Below are 18,156 nucleotides of genomic sequence, written 5' to 3'. Positions count from 1 at the left end.
CATACCGGATCACCTATAACTGCTTAAATTATATCCGTTACTCTTATTTTTAAAAGAGAGTTAGGTAATCCGGCATACCGGATTCCCATCCAGCATACCGGATTACTTATAGAATGTGAAAATTTTTTCTTATTTGGATTCCTGAATTGGTTCTTAGCCTCTAGCCTATAAATACCCCTCTTGATTTGTGTTCTAAACAACACAACAATCACCAATCAAGAGCTCTAAACAATCAAGCACTCCCTAGTGAGATTATTCTTTCAAGATCAAGAAGATCGAAGAAAATTCAATCTCATCCTTGCTCCCTCATTGCATACTTGCATCCAAGCTGCATTGACTAAGAGGTAGCACTCATTGTACTAGATTTTTAAGGTAATCCTAAACTAGTTAGTACTTTACTTAAAGTTTTTGTTGAGTCCTCTTGCTTCAAATCAAGAGAAGGAGTCCTCTTGCTCACAAGTCAAGAGTAGTTGTGTTTGAGTCCTCTTGCTCAGTTTCTCAAGAGTAGCTGTTGTAAGAGTCCTCTTGCTCACTAGTCAAGAGTAGTTGTGTTTGAGTCCTCTTGCTCAATTTCTCAAGAGTAGTTGTTGTAAGAGTCCTCTTGCTTACTCAAGATTCTATATAATGAATTCTCTTTAAGGTGAGAGGAGTGGACGTAGGCACATATTGGCCGAACCACTATAAATTGCTTGTGTCTTTTCTTATTGCTTGTCTCTACTCTTCTCTATTTCTTGTATTGAGTTTTATTTTCGCATTGTTGTTTTAATTTTCGAACCTATACTTATTCACCCCCCTCTAGGTGAATTTACAAACGTGGCTGCACCACAGCGCACAAGGCTACCATGGGTGGCTACACTACCGCGCAAAAAGTGCACAACATAGGACCAATGTGCCTTCGGACGGTTTTCTCGTGTGCCATGACTTTATTGTGCACGCATGCTGCACTCACGCATGCACCATGTGCAGCGCTTGGTTGCCCATCCATGCCAGCCGACCAAGGTAGCCACCCCCCCCTCAAAGTAGCTCTTATGCTTTTTGCAGTTTTCTAGAAGGAGACATGACCCCCCCCCGGAAAAGTCATACTGGGCTATTTCTTGAGCTACAAACATCACATGGTTATGAAAATTGGTAGCAAATTAGAGAAAATTCAAAGAAACATTTTAAAGAAAATTTCATTAATTTATCATTTATATTTATTTTTTTATTAATTGTTTAGTATTCAAAAATTAAAAAATTCAAAAAATCGTGAAAAATCCATTATGTTGAATTTTTTTACAAAATCAATTTCAGATGGCTTAGCTAACTGCATAGAATGTCTTGGCAAGATATTGGGTCACTTCAACTTTGTTTACTATTTTGTATAATTTTTTTTTAAAAGATCATAAAAAATTCATCGATAAGTCATATTGGTCTGTTTCTTAAGCTACAAACATCACATGGTTATAAAAATTGGTAGGAAATTAGAGAAAATTCAAAGGAACATTTTAAAAAAAAATCATTAATTTATCATTTATATTTATTTTTTTATTAATTTTTTTGTATAAAAAAATTTTAAAAATTGTGAAAAATCCAATTTGTTGAATTTTTTCACAAAACTAACTTCAGATGGCTTAGATAAATGCATAGAATGTCTTGGTAAGAGATTGGATCACTTCAACTTCGTTTACAATTTTTTATAATTATTTATTGAAAAGATCGTAAAAAATTCATTGATACTAATAATGCACCTTTGAAGTACCTAAAATTTACAAAAATACATACTGTGTCCATCAAATAAATGATTACAAGCATTTTTCAAACCAAAGGGATGTTTTGCACGAAGGGAATATAGGGTCTGTATTACGTTGTGCGGGCATGGCCACGACGTGCAACGGCCAGCACACACATGTGTGCATCATGAGCCAGCCCAAAGGCTCAAGAAAGGCATGGGTGGGTAGTAACATAACCTCTTTTGCATATGAAGCATTGCAAATTGTGTCGCTGTAGTGCCAACCATGCTGAGCCAGTGCAGCCATGCTGGGCAGCCATGTGCGCGGCATACCTGCCATGCTGGGCAGCCACATGCGAGGCAGTGCAAGCATGCTTGGCATGCCATGTGCGCGGCGTGCCTGCCATGCTGGGCAACGATGTGCGAGGCAGTGCAGAATGTGTGTGGCGGTGCCATGCAGGGCAGCCTTGTACGCGCACGGTTGGTCACCCAAGCCTGCTAGCCTGTGCCAGCCAGCAGCCTTTTGCACGCGTCGCTGGGCACCCATGCCTATGCGCTAGTGCAAGCCATGCTAGGCAGCCTTGCGCGAGGCAGCCAAGCATGCTAGGCAGCCTTTTGCGAGGCAGTGCCAGCCATGTTGGGCAGCCTTATGCAAGGCAAGGGCAGCCATGTTGGGCAGCCTTGTGCGCGGTGTGCCTGCCAAGCTAGGCAACCTTATATGCGGTGTGCCTGCCATGCTGGGCAGCCTTGTGCGAGGCGTGCCTGCCATGCTGGGCAGCCTTGTGCGCGGCGTGCCTGCCATGCTGGGCAGCCTTGTGCTCGGCTTGCCTGCCATGCTGGGCAGCCTTGTGCGCGGCATGCCTGCCCTGCTGGGTAGCCTTGTGCGAGGCAACGCCAGCCTTGTTCACGTTCTCAAGTTTCTGTAGGATTAAGCGCTTGCCAATCCCCCAAAAGACGCCTTGTGAGGGAAGGTGCAACTTTAATTCCTTATTGCACACCAGCTAGCGCGCATCACTCCCTCGCCCGAGCCGGGATCTGGGCAGGGCATTTTGGGTCACTCCCAACAATCCCCCCCCAAATGCACGCCCAATAACAAAGCACCCATGGCACTAATGCACGCCCAATAATAGAGCACCCATGGCACCGGGGAGACTCGAACTCGCGACCACCTGCTCTGATACCAATTGTAGGATTAAGCGCTTGCCAATCCCCCAATAGACACCTTGTGAGGGAAGGTGCAACTTTAATTCCCTATTGCACACCAGCTAGCGCGCATCGCTCCCTCGTCCGAGTCGGGATCTGGGCAGGGCATTTTGGGTCACTCCCAACAGTTTTTGAATGGGAGGAATAAGGAGTATGGAAATGCTATATAAGGTTATGTAGACGTGAGGGATGTAGCCTTGGCTCATCTTCTTGTTTATGAGAATCCATCGGCATCTGGGAGGTACCTCTACCTTGAGAGCGTTCTTCACCGAGCTGAGATCGCTGCCATGCTTCTTGAGATGTTCCCCTACTACTCCATCCCTATCAAGTAATTTTAAGCTTCTTTATCTTTCTCTCAACTCAACTCAACTAAGCTCCCAGAGAACCAAACAGTCCTAAAATCCAAACTATATATGTTCTGTTTTGTATAAATGAATTGTTGTTTCTTACACGTACAATTTTGATATATGGGGTGGATTCTTATCAGGTGATCAAATGAAGTGAATCCAAGAGTGAAACCATACAAGTTCTCGAACCAGAGGCTTAGGGATCTGGGCCTTGACTTCACACCTGTGAAGGAAGCGCGGTATGATACTGTGATAAGCTTGCAAGAGAAAGGTCTACTCGCCTGAGCCCAACTACTCATCCTGTCATGTATTTGATCTTCAATCTTGGCATGCATGCATGGCTGTCCAATTAATTAAGCCTGATGTACTTGCCTTTCCCTACAACCCACATTAATTGCAAGGTTTTGTGATCAATCGATGGACCTTTTACAGTCCAGTTTAAGCCCACCCATCTACCATTTTCACTGGGTTGGTTTTGTGTATGCGACTATATATGCGTAAAGTTATTGGATGTTGAATAACACCAAAATTTTATGTAGGAATAAATATATTTGCATATATAATACATGCAAATATAACACCAAAATATTATAATAAGAATCCCCTCGAAGTTTTGGAAGTGTGGGCCAAAGCCCTGCAATTTTTCTTGAAGTTTGGACCTTGACAACAGCACCAGAGTCAAGACCAGATCCACTGCTGGTGAATCCGATCAATAATCCGCTCGTGCTGTTACCTGCCCTTTTGATTTATTTTCTTGTGGGACCCACATTCTTGTGTCCCGGACACTATAATCAGACCCTTGGACTAGATGGACCCCCACCCCTACCTTCCTATGGTTAGTTGGGCCATGAAAGTGGGCCCATAAGGCCCAAGTATGATTTTAATGAATTTTAGTGTTAAAGACCTAAACCAAACCAAGCCTTAGACTAAAACACATTTTTGGGCCTTAAGCTAAGCCAAACACACCCTAACTAATTAGACGTAAGAGCCTTAACCAAACCGGCCCTAAGGCCTAACTTAAGTTAAAATGGATTTTGGGTTTTAAGGACCTAGGCAAACATGCCCTAAGGCCCATTTCATTTTATAGCCAATAGGTTCTTTTTAGGTTTGAGAAGTTGGGTTGGTTCAAGGACCATGGGTTTAATCTTGGCCCAAATAGTTGGACCATGGCTTGTTGTAGGAAAAAGGGAATAAAGGCAAGGGTAGTTTAGGGAGTTTACATTTGTTGGTTATTTAGCCTTAAGGGGGTAAATAGAGAAGGAAGCTCTTAAGCTTTCTCATTTCTCCCATTTGCTGAAACCGGACAAGAAGGAGAAGGAGAAGGAGAAGAAGGAGAAGAAGAAGAAGAGAAGGGAAGGGAGAAGAGAGCAATCTGCTGTCCTCCTCCCCTTCTACACCTCATCTCATCCCTCCCCTCTTGCTGTCCGGATAAAGAAAGAAGAAAAAGAAAGGTAGAGAAAGAAAAAGGAGAAGAAGGAAAGGAAAGAAAGGAAGAGGAGAAGAAGGAGAGGTAGAAGGAAGTAAGTTCAAGGGGGCTCACCTAGCCCTAGGATCTTGTTCTCCATTGGAGGTGAGTGATTACCAACTCTCCCTCTCTATTTCTCTAATTTCTAATTTAGGTTTTGGAAATTTGGAGCTTGGGTTTAGCTTGGGTTCCAGTTGGGACCCAATGCTCTTGTTGGAGAGGTGATTGTAGTCCCTTTGGGATGCATTTGCACACCTTTGCACCTCTCTTTGAAGTGCCATTCAACCCAAGCCATGAAAACCTAAGGATTTTACCCAAAAACCCAAGTTTGGGTTAAGGGATTGGATGTAGACCATAAATGACTTAATGCTTTGTGCCATTAGGATATTTGGGACCCTAATGAACCTTGGAAGTCATCCCTACAAGCCCTTGAAGCCATTGGGGGCATTGGGGATCAAGTTGGATGAAGTTCGGACTTGAAAAACCCCTTCCTACTGCGAGCGGACTCAAGGGCGGACTCAGAATCGTGCATCCGCCCATGGATCCGCCCATCTTGGGTGTGTCCCGGGTGTGTCTCAGGGTTCGAAGGGATGCACGGGGGGACTCATCCAATAGAATCCGTTTGTGGATCCGCCCACAGTTTTACAGCATGACCACTATTTAGTATTTTGGCCATAACTTTGTCTATACATATCGTATCGACGTGATTCAAGTTGTGTTGTAAAATATACTCAAAGGGCTACATTTTCTATGAAGGAATTGGGGGCCCAATATAAAGATAAGACTCTCAAAAGTGGGTCCAAACCCAGCTGATATGTTTTGACAGCAACTTAGGAACATAGTTGTAATCCGGTGACCTCGCCCACGTTGTGGCTACTTATGTAGGACCTAATAAATTTATTGTGGGTTAATTACAACCTAAAGTGGCCCCTAAATATATTAATTAATTGACCCATCAAGGTGCTAAGGTCTAACCTTGATGTCCTCAAAACCCCCTTGCTATTCTAAGGGACTTGTGACCTCAACCTAGAAATGGAAAATCCTAAGGAGAGACCAATCCAGGGGATCTCCTAAGACCAATGAATGATATGAGATATATTGCCCTTAGGAAGGTTTAGGACACCCTCCCCTAGCTCTTAAGGCTATTGGATCTCAAGAAGATGGCTGGGAATCAGACTGACTTAAGGATTTCATATTTAGAATTACTTGCCTATAACACTTGGGGAAGACTATGGAGTTGGATCCAATCCCTCAAATCCTCTAAGTCCTATAAAAGACTAGATGTTTAGGACCTCCAATGAAGGATTGAACTCACCTCCCAACCCTGGGACCTTTGTGGTTCCATGGACAAAAGGCTGAATATGGAAATCTTCTCAGATTTCAAAAGAATGGTGGTGGGGGAACGATCGGACTTACCTGGCTGACTCCATTCCTTCATCCGCCCCTACTGTCTTGGCCCAAACTTACATTAAATTGTTGGGACCCTTCATGGGACCCACCTATACACTTCTAACACTGTTTTCACGCATCCTCAGACCTTAGGATCTGTACGGGAGTGCATGCTCATAAGCAAACCTTACCGAACATACCGAACAACGAGCAAACGAACTGTGAGTGGGTTTTGGGTGATGTTTGGGCTTGTTTTATATATATTATATAGATTATATAATTGTGTTTATGCTGCATTCATTCCTAACATGTTCCATTCTTGCATATAAATTATGTTGGATATGAATTGATGACTTGTGGATATGTTGCTTTACTTTATTATATTGGGTTACGGTGCCGGGTATGCCGGTGTTGAACCCCGAAATTATTATTACTGATATTCATTGCTTGCCATCCTGGTCTGTATGCGCTGTGTCGTGCTGGTATCTAGGTACTAGATGGAATGGGACGTTGATGCACCCGGAATACCTCTCAGGACGATAGGATTTGCATGTAGTATATCTGTGGCTAGGATTTATGCTCCCTTATGCTACGACCCTTGCCAACAGGGGTTTATGTGTTGGATAGTCTGAGCACCTAATGGCTGTGGAGGTAGGAGAGGCCAGGTCAGGGATAGTAATGGCTATCGGGTCTGCCACTGGGTGGTCATGATGGCTTCTACCGGCGTAGGTCCCCTCATGATAATTGAGGTTTCACTGGGGCGATAGGATAAGTGACCCTCAGTGTCTCCCGAGTTATCACAGTAGCATACACTTGACCGATAGAATCTGTGTACTAGGTGGAAAATGAATCTAACATTAGCATGCATCATTCTGATATTGAAACTGTTTGTGTGGTGTATGTGCACTCCCCTTTGCTCTCTCACTAGCTGGTGTAGCTAATCCCGTTGCGCAACCCCTTTTTATCTATATGCAGGTGATCTATGATGGTGACCCTTTTGATTGCAGCCCGTGATCTTGGACCTTGATGATAGCTTATACTCATGGTCTGTGCCATTGGAGCACAATTATATCTTTTATTTTTTTTATTATCAGTATTGTATATATTTAGTAGTATTTCTACTGTTTCAGTTTTAGTTAATCTTTTGGGTCAAAATGTAAAACATTAAACTATCTATCACGTAGACTTGAACCTTTTGTGTTTGAAACGCTTTCGCTCATTTCTGATATTTTGGAAGAATATATTCCTTTACTTTTCGCGTTCTGATATTAATGTAATTTAATATTAGTATAAGACGACCACTGCATCGAGATCCTGGTAGTGGTTAGGATGTTTGTAAACATCCTATCATACCCCGTTTGTAGTATTTTATCTTTTAATGGGATGGGGGTGTGACAAAGTGGTATCAGAGCTGTGATGCTCTGCACCAATCACAGTTTAGCGGGGACCCTTGATTTACTCTGCACAGTTAGCTTCAGAACTTAAAAGCTTGCAAGATAATAAGTTGATGAGTACACTGTTGGTCAAACAACGGTCCAGGGATCAAACCATGGTTCCCCATGGTTCCCTAGGGAAACCAATATGCAGAAAAATTAGGGTTTTGCACACCCTGCGTTATCCCATGGTGTTCCATGGGTGTCCAATTAAATTTTAGGGTTTTCCATGGTCACCCATGGGAACCCTGGTGCATCCCTATTAGGGTTTCTCCTTCCCTATTGCATCCTATAAAATTAATTATCACAATAGGGACGGAGAAATTCATCTCTAGTCCATCACATGGCAAGAGGAATCCATCCCATACTCGAATGCGCAGCGAAAATTAATCGATTCGAATTTCTTTTGCATCCCATAAATATTAATAATCAATGAACAAAAGGAATTAATAAAGAATTGCTAGCCTGGTGAGCCTCAAGTGTTGCTCCTCCAATAGACAGTGGTTCTTCCTCTAGTGAGCGCTCCAAGCAAACAGATCTGAACCTCCGATGGTGCTACCAAGGTTCTACACGCCAATCCCAGATGCCCTCAAACTCCTCAGCACAGATATAGGGTTTCACAAACCCTAACTCTCAAACACAGGTGAGAGAAGCAAGAAGAAGAAGAGAGATCACAAGAGGGAGAGAGAGAAACCAAAAACGTAGGAGAGAGAGTGTCTGCTCCAAAAACGTGGAGAGCTTCCTCTCCCTCCTGCGTGTTGGTCCCCTATTTATAATAATAGGGTTTAATTAAATCCTAGATAGATTTAATAGAGCCCTAGTGAGAGTCTGACTCTCTCTCTCTCAGTCTGACAGTTCTGTTTAAACTTAAAGTGCTACATAGGTGAAGAAGCAAAATCTAATAGGGAAAGTATTAATTAGATTCTTTATTTAATTATTAATGGATAATTACAATTAGCACCAAATCCATTAATTAAATAAAGAGCCAATTAAATTAGTAAATTCCAAATAACTCCCTATATGATAACAATTTATCATATACAACCCCCCACTAATCAACACCATCATTATGGAATCTAGGGCATGTACACATGTACTGCCAAACCCCAATCCATAGTACATGTCCATATAAGAGCGTCTGTGCATCTGATGGGGTCCCGCAAAACTCGATAAAACACTTTATTTGAAATAACTAGAAATAATGTATCATTTTATGTAAAATAAATTTTGCAAAACCATTTCCAAAACAGTACTGGATCCAGATTCTGATCCGACCATGCACAAACAGTCTCTATCGTGGTGACCGTGTTGGATAACTCCTTCACTCACAAAGTGTTCACGCATTCCCAGAACATCGGCTTTGACTCGCTTGAGTCTCAGTCATTGATGAACCAAAGAATGCGATCACACTTTGTAGTGACAGGGTTCCCTCAGGTACAGGGTGTCGGTAACACATGTCTATCCCTTCCTACATCTGGCAGTAATACATGAGGAAAGCAATAAAGTAGATTCTTCGCCAATGCACACATCAAACATGTGAGCACTCGCATTCGTACCCTGACATCACATGTCTAGGCATACCCAATGCGACGACCATATGATAAGGGTGCCCAGCCCAAACCCTTGTTGTGACTACCATTTTAAGTATAACTTACGGACACATAATGCTCAAAAAGTTTATATCGCATGTGACAATATTAAACTAAAATGTATAAATGTTCAATACAAAGGTGAACCGGGTTGAACCGGACCGAACTGGGTTTGATGGACACACACTTGTCCAACAGTCTCCCACTTGTACTTCAAAGCCAATTCCCCATACATTTTAAACCCATGCCTTCCATGTGTTTCTCAAACGCACCTGGTGACAAGCCCTTTGTCATGGCATTAGACACATTTTTCAGTTGTGTCCACTTTGGAGATACTCACGTCACCCTGCTAGATAATCTCTCTGATGAGGTGATACTTCTGCTGCACGTGCTTGTTCTTCTGATGAGCCCTAGGCTCCTTAGCTTGCGCAATGGCCCCTCTGTTGTCACATAACAGGGGAATAGGGCCCTTGACAAAATCAGGGACTACCTCCAAATCAGATAGGAATTTCCTCAGCCAAACACCTTCTTTTGCTGCATCACAAGCTGCAAGGTATTCTGTTTCGATAGTAGAATCGACTGTAGATTTTTGTTTCGCACTCCGCCACACAATGGCACCACCACCCATTAGATATACCATCCCGAACATGGATTTTCTATCATTCTTGTCATTTTGGAAATCCGAATCTATGTATCCCAATACTGACAACTGATCAGATCCAAAAACCAAGAAATATTCCTTAGTCCTTCTCAGGTACTTGAGGATATTTTTGATAGCACTCCAATGCTCGCGTCCAGGGTTAGATTGATAACGACTTACCATACCTACTGCATAGCAAATGTCCGGCCTCGTACACAACATAACGTACATAAGACTCTCTACTGCTGAGGCATAGGGAATCCTCTTCATCTCTTCAATGTCTATCCGAGACTGAGGACATTGAGATCTAGAAAGACTGACTCCATGTCTGAAGGGAACACTTCCCCTCTTGGAGTTCTCCATACTAAATTTGGCCAGGACTTTGTCTATATAAGTAGCCTGTGACAAGCCTAGCATTCTTTTCTGGCGATCTCTTATGAGTTTGATCTCAAGGATATAGCTAGCTTCACCAAGGTCTTTCATTGAAAATGTTGTGGATAACCACTGTTTTACTGACGAAAGAAAACCTACATCGTTACCAATCAGCAATATGTCATCTACGTATAAAACAAGAAAACATACTGCCCTCCCACTGATCTTCTTGTAAATGCATGGTTTATCCATGTTTTGATCAAAATCAAATGATTTGATTGATTGATCAAACCTGATGTTCCAGCTCCTGGAAGCCTGCTTCAGCCCATAAATGGACCTCTGCAATTTGCACACCTTTCTTTCTTCCTCCAAGGAAGAGAACCCCTCTGGCTGTTCCATATAGATTTCCTCTTGAAGGAACCCATTTAGAAATGCAGTCTGCACATCCATCTGCCAGATCTCATAATCAAAGTGTGCGGCGATAGCTAATAAAATCCTGATGGATTTCATCGCTACTGGTGAAAAGGTTTCCTCATAGTCTATACCCTCTTTTTGGGTATAACCCTTTGCCACCAGTCTCACTTTGAATCTCTCGACCTTTCCATCTGCGCCCTTCTTCCTCTTGAAGATCCATTTACATCCAATCGGCTTGACGTCAAGTGGTGGATCGACTAGAGTCTAGACCTTGTTGGAATGCATCGAATCGATTTCAGAGCGCATTGCTTCCAGCCACCTAGTGGCATCAACATCCTTTAGAGCCTCAGAGTATGTCATCGGATCATCATCCGATTCATCCGATACCATGTGGAACTCTTCCATTGTTTCCTCTTCGGTTAGAAGAGTAAGCCTGGTGGGTGGTCTAATAGTCCTCCCACTACGTCAAGGTTCTTCAGGTATTGGTATTTTAGCGGGTATGTTAGTTGGTCTCACTTCTGGAAGTGACGTTTCTGAGCTAACTGATAGCTCTTTAATGACTACTGGTTCGGACCTCTGCGTCATCATTTCTTCCTCCAGAAATGTGACATGTTTACTTATAATGACCTTCTGGTCAACTGGGTCATAGAAATAATAGCCTATCGTGCCTTTGGGGTAGCCTATGAAATAGCATCTTGAAGTCCTGGATTCCAACTTGTCTATCTGTTGCTTTCGCACATGTGCTATGTAACCCCATACCCTAAGGTGTTGAATACTGGGCTTACGCCCTTTCCACAACTCAAAGGGTGTCTTGGCTACAGACTTGGATGGAACCCTATTCAAGATGTAAATTGTCGTTTCTAAAGCATACCCCCAGAAAGAGAGAGGCTGCTCACTATAAGTGAGCATCGTCCGGACCATATCCAATAGGGTCCTATTGCGTCGTTCGGATACACCATTTTGTTGTGGTGTGCCTGGATTAGTTAGCTGACTAACTATCTCTTGGGATATGAGATGATCTTTAAACTCATCTGATAGATACTCCCTTCCACGATCTGATCGTAAGGACTTGACATGTTTATCGAGCTGTCTTTCGACCTCGGCTTGGAATTCTTTGAATTTATCAAAGGCTTTCGATTTCCTACGCATCAAGTATATGTAACCATATCTAGAGTAATCATCGGTGAATGTGATAAAATACTCATACCCATATCTCGCTTGTATGTTTATGGGTCCACACACATCAGTGTGTATTAACTCTAACAGATCTGTGGCTCTAGTACCTTTATTGCTAAAGAGTTTCTTGGTCATTTTGCCCTGAAGGCATGACTCACAGGTTAGGAATGGTTCCACCCTCAGACTCTCTAAGGGTCCATCCCTCACCAATCTACTGATTCGATCCACATTAATGTGACCTAATCTTAAAAGCCATAGATATGTTGAGTTCACTGGAGCTGCTTTCCGTTTCAAATCAACATTTGAAACAACATTCGTTCTAATAAGGCAATCTCGAAAATACAAATCACTTTGCATATATCCAGATGCCACAAAGGAATTATTAAAACGAATAATTACCTTAGAATTAAAGGAAAAACTATATCCGTCCAAAACAAGTTTTGAAACTGAAATTATCTTCCTCTTAAAAGAGGGTACATAATAGCAATCCTTTAAAACTAAACTAGCAAAACTAAATTTCAAAATAAAAGTTCCCACAGCCATCGCCATGGTCTCAGCTCCAGTGCCCATCCGAAGACGCACCTCATTTCTTTCCAAGTTCCTTGTCTCCTTGAACCCCTACAAATCATTGCAAATGTGAACAGTGGATCCACTATCCACCAACCAAGAATTGGTCGATTCAAAAGATAAATTAGACTCATAAAGAACGTGAACATCACATGTACCTTCTTTAGCAGCCTCTGTTTCATCCGGCTTCTTGTCTTTCAAAGTTGCCAGGTAAGCACGACAGTTTCTTTTCCAGTGACCCTCCTTCTTGCAATAGAAGCACTTGCATTTGCCTTTATTGCCAAACTTTCCACCCTTGGCTTTCAAGGTCTTACCCTTACTTCCCTTTTTCTTCTTCTTCCCGTTTGAAGAAGGTTTTGCCTCAGTAACATTGACCTCAGCCTTGTCCTTTTTCAAGGACGCTTCAGCCTCTACCAATGCATTAGCAAGCTCGGTGAGCTCCATCTCCTTCTCGGACATCTTGTAGGACATCCTAAAAGGTGCGTAGGCAGAAGTGAGTGACGCTAAGATCACATCAGTCTTGTATCGCAAGCTGAAATCAGTCTCCATGGATTCCAATTTTTCAAACAGATTGATCATTTTCATTACATAATCCATCACTAGAGTCCCCTGGGACATCTTGGAGTTATGGATTTGACTCACCGCATCAGAATGTGCGTGTGTCAACTGCCTGTTGAACAATTCAGCAAGCTTATCCATTTTACCCCCAGCAGTGCATATATCCTTGACTGAGTCTACAACTGACTTTTTCAACGATCCTAGGATATAGAGTGATGCCTTGGAATCCCTCATGAGGAACTCCTGCATCTCTTCATTTGCCTCCAAATCATTTGGGTCAGGTTGAGGAGGAACTTGTTCATCTAGAACTGTGTACAGTCCATTAGCAATCAGGAGCAACTTAATGCTCCGGTACCAATCGACATAGTTTGTACCATTAAGTTTGTATTCACTAATAAGTGTTAACAGGTTGGAATTAACGGCAGCCATCGTATATTAATCTATACATGCACAAGTAAATAACCATATGCCAATTAATGACCATTGAAAATAATAAATTGAACACACACATCAATGGTCTTTTATGATTTGGGTTTTCCTCATAACCCAAAAGATGAATTGGATACCTACAACCCTTGTATGCATAACTTACATTGTCGGGAGTCATTATACACACCGTGGTAGTGTGGACTAAATTTTCCGCCTCATGGGCTTCCAATATTTTTGGCCACTTGGGTGCCATATCCAGATCCTGTCGGCTGACACACACCCAAGTCATGTACTTACCTATCGCATTAGTTAGAATCATGGAATCATGAAAGATGGCCCACTGTCGCAATGCCCTCTCACTATCCATACCCTAATGTATCTCGATAGAGGTAAACATAGATAAATGTGACAGTGGTCCTGACAATGTCCTGTCGGCGTATGCGGGGCATATCACACAATCTCTACATTTATCTTCAATAGGAGGCCATGGACATGTCTGCCGATTAAGACTAGTCCATATCATACATGTATCATAATTAAAGAGGGATTAAGCAACTCTCACATACATATCATGGATGGAATAAAATAACATAATTAATCAACATTAATTAAAAGTGATTATGGGATGGTAGTATTTTTATCAGAAGCAATTAAAGAACCCTCCCAATAATTATCTAATCGTGAATTATAGCTATAAACGATTGGGGTAAAAAACTGACCATGCTGAGTAACTGTAAGCATCAATGAGCATCCGATTAGTCATTCATAATAGATGCAATTGTGTCATGGTGTAACCTCTCCCAAACCCATATTCGAAACACCCTATGCACGGAAGTTGATGGCGCCAGCTTTCTAGATAGGATCATAGTTCAAGAGGGAAAATTTTAAGAGTTGGCTTAAAAGACTTGCATAAAATGCATTTATGGATGTATAAAGGTAATTGGTTAGGCCTTTGTAGTCCATTCAAATCGAAACCACCAGGACACAAACATTATTAGTGCAATATCTATTGTACCTGGAGAGAGAGAGAGAGAGAGAGAGAGAGAGAGAGAGATTATTCAAATTGGAGATTGGAACTCATTGTAGAACATACAAATAGGCATAGCTCATTTGAAGGAAATTGGTAATGATTCTAGTTCCAGAAGTATTATTGAAGCCAAACCTCGTACCACAAAACTATGAATTTCCACTTGTAGGACAACATTTTTTCAGTGAATCTCCCAAACTGGAGTTGGTATGCCAAGGTGTCCGACCCATCGGTTGTCCTGTTTGATGCTACACCTGACTCATTTATATTAAAACAATGTCATTGTCATAACATGCATTGGCCATTTCACAAACTCGGCTATAGCATCAGATCCATCTTCTAAAATTACAAATTTTCACACAATCCAATAACCTGGTGCTGCTCCTTCAAGGACAATTGCTATCAATAAGGTTATGCATATCTTTACTACATGGAGGAAATGTTGAAAACATATTTCCACAGAATTTGGCATTGGACATCAAGTTTGTTTGCTAGTTCAACAATGAGGTGTTCCTCAATAAGAGTATCAACATATAACAAATCATCCTCAATGGTCATTGTTATGTATGTCTCGAATTCTTGGACCCGTTTCGAAGAATGACCCGCTCCGACATTTTTGGTGGCGACCCGAATGGAACTTTTTCTGAGATCTATGATGGTAGCAGAGGGCTTGGGCTGGAGCCCATCACTGATCTCGTTGGGGGTGCGGGGGCGAACGCGGTACGATTTGACCCAACCCGATGGATCGACCCGGATCCAATGGAGGAGTATTTATGTTCCTTACCCGCTTTATTGTAAAGAGAGAGTAAGATTTGGGGTTTTTCGTTCTAGGGTTTCTAGGAGAGAGCAGCAGCGTTTTTGGGTGTTCTTGAGATCTCCATTGTAATCTTTTTTCTCCGTTTTGCATAGTGAATCATCTTCATCTTCGCCCGTGGACGTAGCACACCATACCGGTGTGTGAACCACGTTATATCTTTGTGTTCTTTTGCTTTGTTCTTGTTTCTTTCCGTAATTTTGTTGGTGTTTGCTATAACAAACTGGTATTAGAGCTCTTGGTTGCTTCGATCACTGCATCCATGGCTCCTACATCAACGAAATTTGACATTGACAAGTTCGATGGGAGCATTAGCTTCAGCTTATGGCAAGTTCGGATGATGGCTGTTCTTGCACAGCAAGACTTGAGGGAAGCCCTACTTGGGAAGGCGAAGAAACCTGCAACTATGTCTGAGGAGGAGTGGAACAAGATGGATATCAAAGCCCTATCGGCTATCTAGTTATGTCTTTCAAATGATGTTTTGCAAGAAATTCTCTCAGAGAAGACAGCTGCTAAGTTGTGGGCGAAGTTGGAAAACCTATATCTCACCAAATCCCCCACCAACAGGTTGAGATTAAAGCAACGTTTGTATAACCTTCGTATGGGTGAAGGTAGTTCACTTAAATCCCATATTTCTGATTTCAATTCTATTGTTACTGATTTGAAAGGAGTAGATGTAAAAATTGATGATGAAGATTTAGCTCTGTTATTGTTATGTTCCCCTCCATCATATAAGAGTTTTAGGGACACCATGATTTATGGTAGAGAGACCATCTCTGTTGAGGATGTCAAAACGAATCTACTAAGCAAGCAGAAAATTGATGATGAGTTGACATCAAGTAAATCAGAGGGTGTTGGTTTGGTGGTTAGGGGGAGAACTTCTGAAAAAGGTTCAGACAGTGACAAGAAGAAGGCTAGATCAAAATCTAGGCATAAGAATTTATCTTGCAATTACTGCAAGAAAAAGGGGCACATTAAATCTGAATGCTACAAGCTTTTAAATAAGCAAAAGGCAAGTGGTGGTGCCCAAAACCAACAGAAGAAAGAAAGGTCTGCAGAGGCTAGTATTGCTGCAGATGAGAATGATTCTGAGATACTTTTGGTGACTGATGATAGAATCAGATCACATGATAAATGGATTCTTGATTCCGGGTGTTCCTACCAAATATGTCCTAACCGTGAATGATTTTCCACATATGAATTAGTTCAAGGTGGAGTTGTGTTGATGGGCAATAATGCTTCTTGTAAAACAGTTGGATAGGGGACAGTCAGAATTAAGATGCATGATGGCATTATCAGAACCTTGTCTAATGTTAGGCATGTTCCTGATTTGAAGAAGAATCTCATCAGTTTAGGCACTCTTGATTCAAATGGGTGTAAATATACAGCTGAAGGTGGAGTCATGAGGATCAGTAAAGGTGCTCTTTTGTTGATGAAAGGAATGAAGATTGGTAGTCTGTATGTGTTGCAGGGTACTACAGTCACTGGTTCAGTTGCAGCAGCTTCATCATCTATGTCTGAGTCTGATACTACAAATTTATGGCACATGAGATTGGGCCATATGAGTGAAAGAGGGATGGCATCGTTGAGTAAAAGAGGTCTATTATGTGGTCAGAGTACAGGTAAAATGGAGTTCTGTGAACATTGTGTGTTTGGGAAGCGAGAAGAGGTCGCTTGATCTTGCTATTCACGAGGACCAAGGGAACTCGGACTATATTCATTCAGATCTTTGGGGACCCTCCAAGGTTCCCTCCAAGGGGAACGGTGCTAGATACTTGCTCACTTTCATTGATGATTTTTCTAGGAAAGTGTGGCTCTATTTCCTGAAGCACAAAAATGAAGTATTTGTTACTTTTAAGCAATGGAAAATTTTTCTTGAGAAACAGACTGGGAAGCAAATTAAGAGGTTGAGAACCAACAATGGCCTTGAATTCTGTGAAGGTGATTTCAATGAGTTCTGCAAAAATGAGGGGATTGCAAGACACCACACAGTTGTGAAGACACCCCAGCAGAATGGAGTTGCAGAACGTATGAACAGAACCTTGTTAGAAAAGGCAAGGTGTATGTTATCAAATGCAGGATTGGGCAAGGAGTTTTGGGCAGAAGCAATAAACACAGCAGCTTGGTTGGTGAATAGGTCTCCTTGCACAGCTATTGAGTGCAAGACTCCAGAGGAGGTCTGGTCAGGTAAACCTGTAGACTACTCAAATTTAAAGATTTTTGGATGTCCTGCTTATGAACATGTGAATGATGGGAAGTTGGAACCTAGGGCCAAGAAATGTATTTTTCTTGGGTATGGATCTGGAGTGAAGGGATTCAGGTTGTGGTGCCCTGATCCAAAGTCTCCTAAATTTCTTATTAGCAGAGATGTTACTTTTGATGAGTCTGCTATGTTGCATCCTAGGAAAGAAACTCACATTCAGTATGATGATAGTCAGAAAAATTCTGGGGAGAAGGTGGAGTTTGAAATTAATGGTCCATCTTCAAACAATGCAAAATCTACTTCAGTTCAGCTGCCTACTTTCACTGAAGAAGATGAAGCTCAAGGGGATCGAGAAGAAGAGCGGTATAGCATTGCCAAGCATAGACTAAGAAGGAATGCTAGACCACCACAAAAATATGGGCATGCTGAAATTGTTGCTTATTCATTGTCTGTTGCGGACACAATTGAAAATAGTGAGCCTGCAACATATTCAGAAGCTATTTCTTCAGTTGATTCCACAAAGTGGTTGATTGCCATGAATGAGGAGATTGAATCTCTTCATAAAAATCAGACTTGGGAGCTTGTCAAGCCACCAAGAGGGAAGAAAATTGTTGACTGCAAATGGGTCTTCAAAAGGAAGGAATCTACCTCAAGTGTTGAAGGTGCTAGGTACAAGGCAAGATTGGTTGCAAAGGGCTACAGTCACGTATATGGTGTTGACTTTAATGATGTTTTCTCACCTGTTGTTAAGCATAGTTCTATTCGTGTCTTGCTTGCTTTAGTTGCCATGCATGATTTGGAGTTGGAACAACTCGATGTGAA

The 18,156-nt window shown here is 41.9% G+C and overlaps 1 long non-coding RNA gene across 1 annotated transcript; it reads left to right on the top strand.

Moving 5' to 3' along the window:
• Positions 1-361: 361 nt before the first annotated feature.
• Positions 362-15,845, top strand: LOC122657688. The gene is made up of 3 exons (XR_006332340.1): positions 362-372; positions 12,207-12,209; positions 15,620-15,845. It is a non-coding gene; the product is annotated as an uncharacterized LOC122657688 (long non-coding RNA).
• Positions 15,846-18,156: the final 2,311 nt, after the last annotated feature.

This window comes from Telopea speciosissima, chromosome 4 (assembly GCF_018873765.1).
Source record: "Telopea speciosissima isolate NSW1024214 ecotype Mountain lineage chromosome 4, Tspe_v1, whole genome shotgun sequence".
Classification (NCBI taxonomy): Eukaryota; Viridiplantae; Streptophyta; class Magnoliopsida; order Proteales; family Proteaceae; genus Telopea; species Telopea speciosissima.
The sequence above is the reverse complement of the archived record's forward strand: the minus strand, read 5'-3'. Positions and strand labels throughout refer to the sequence as shown.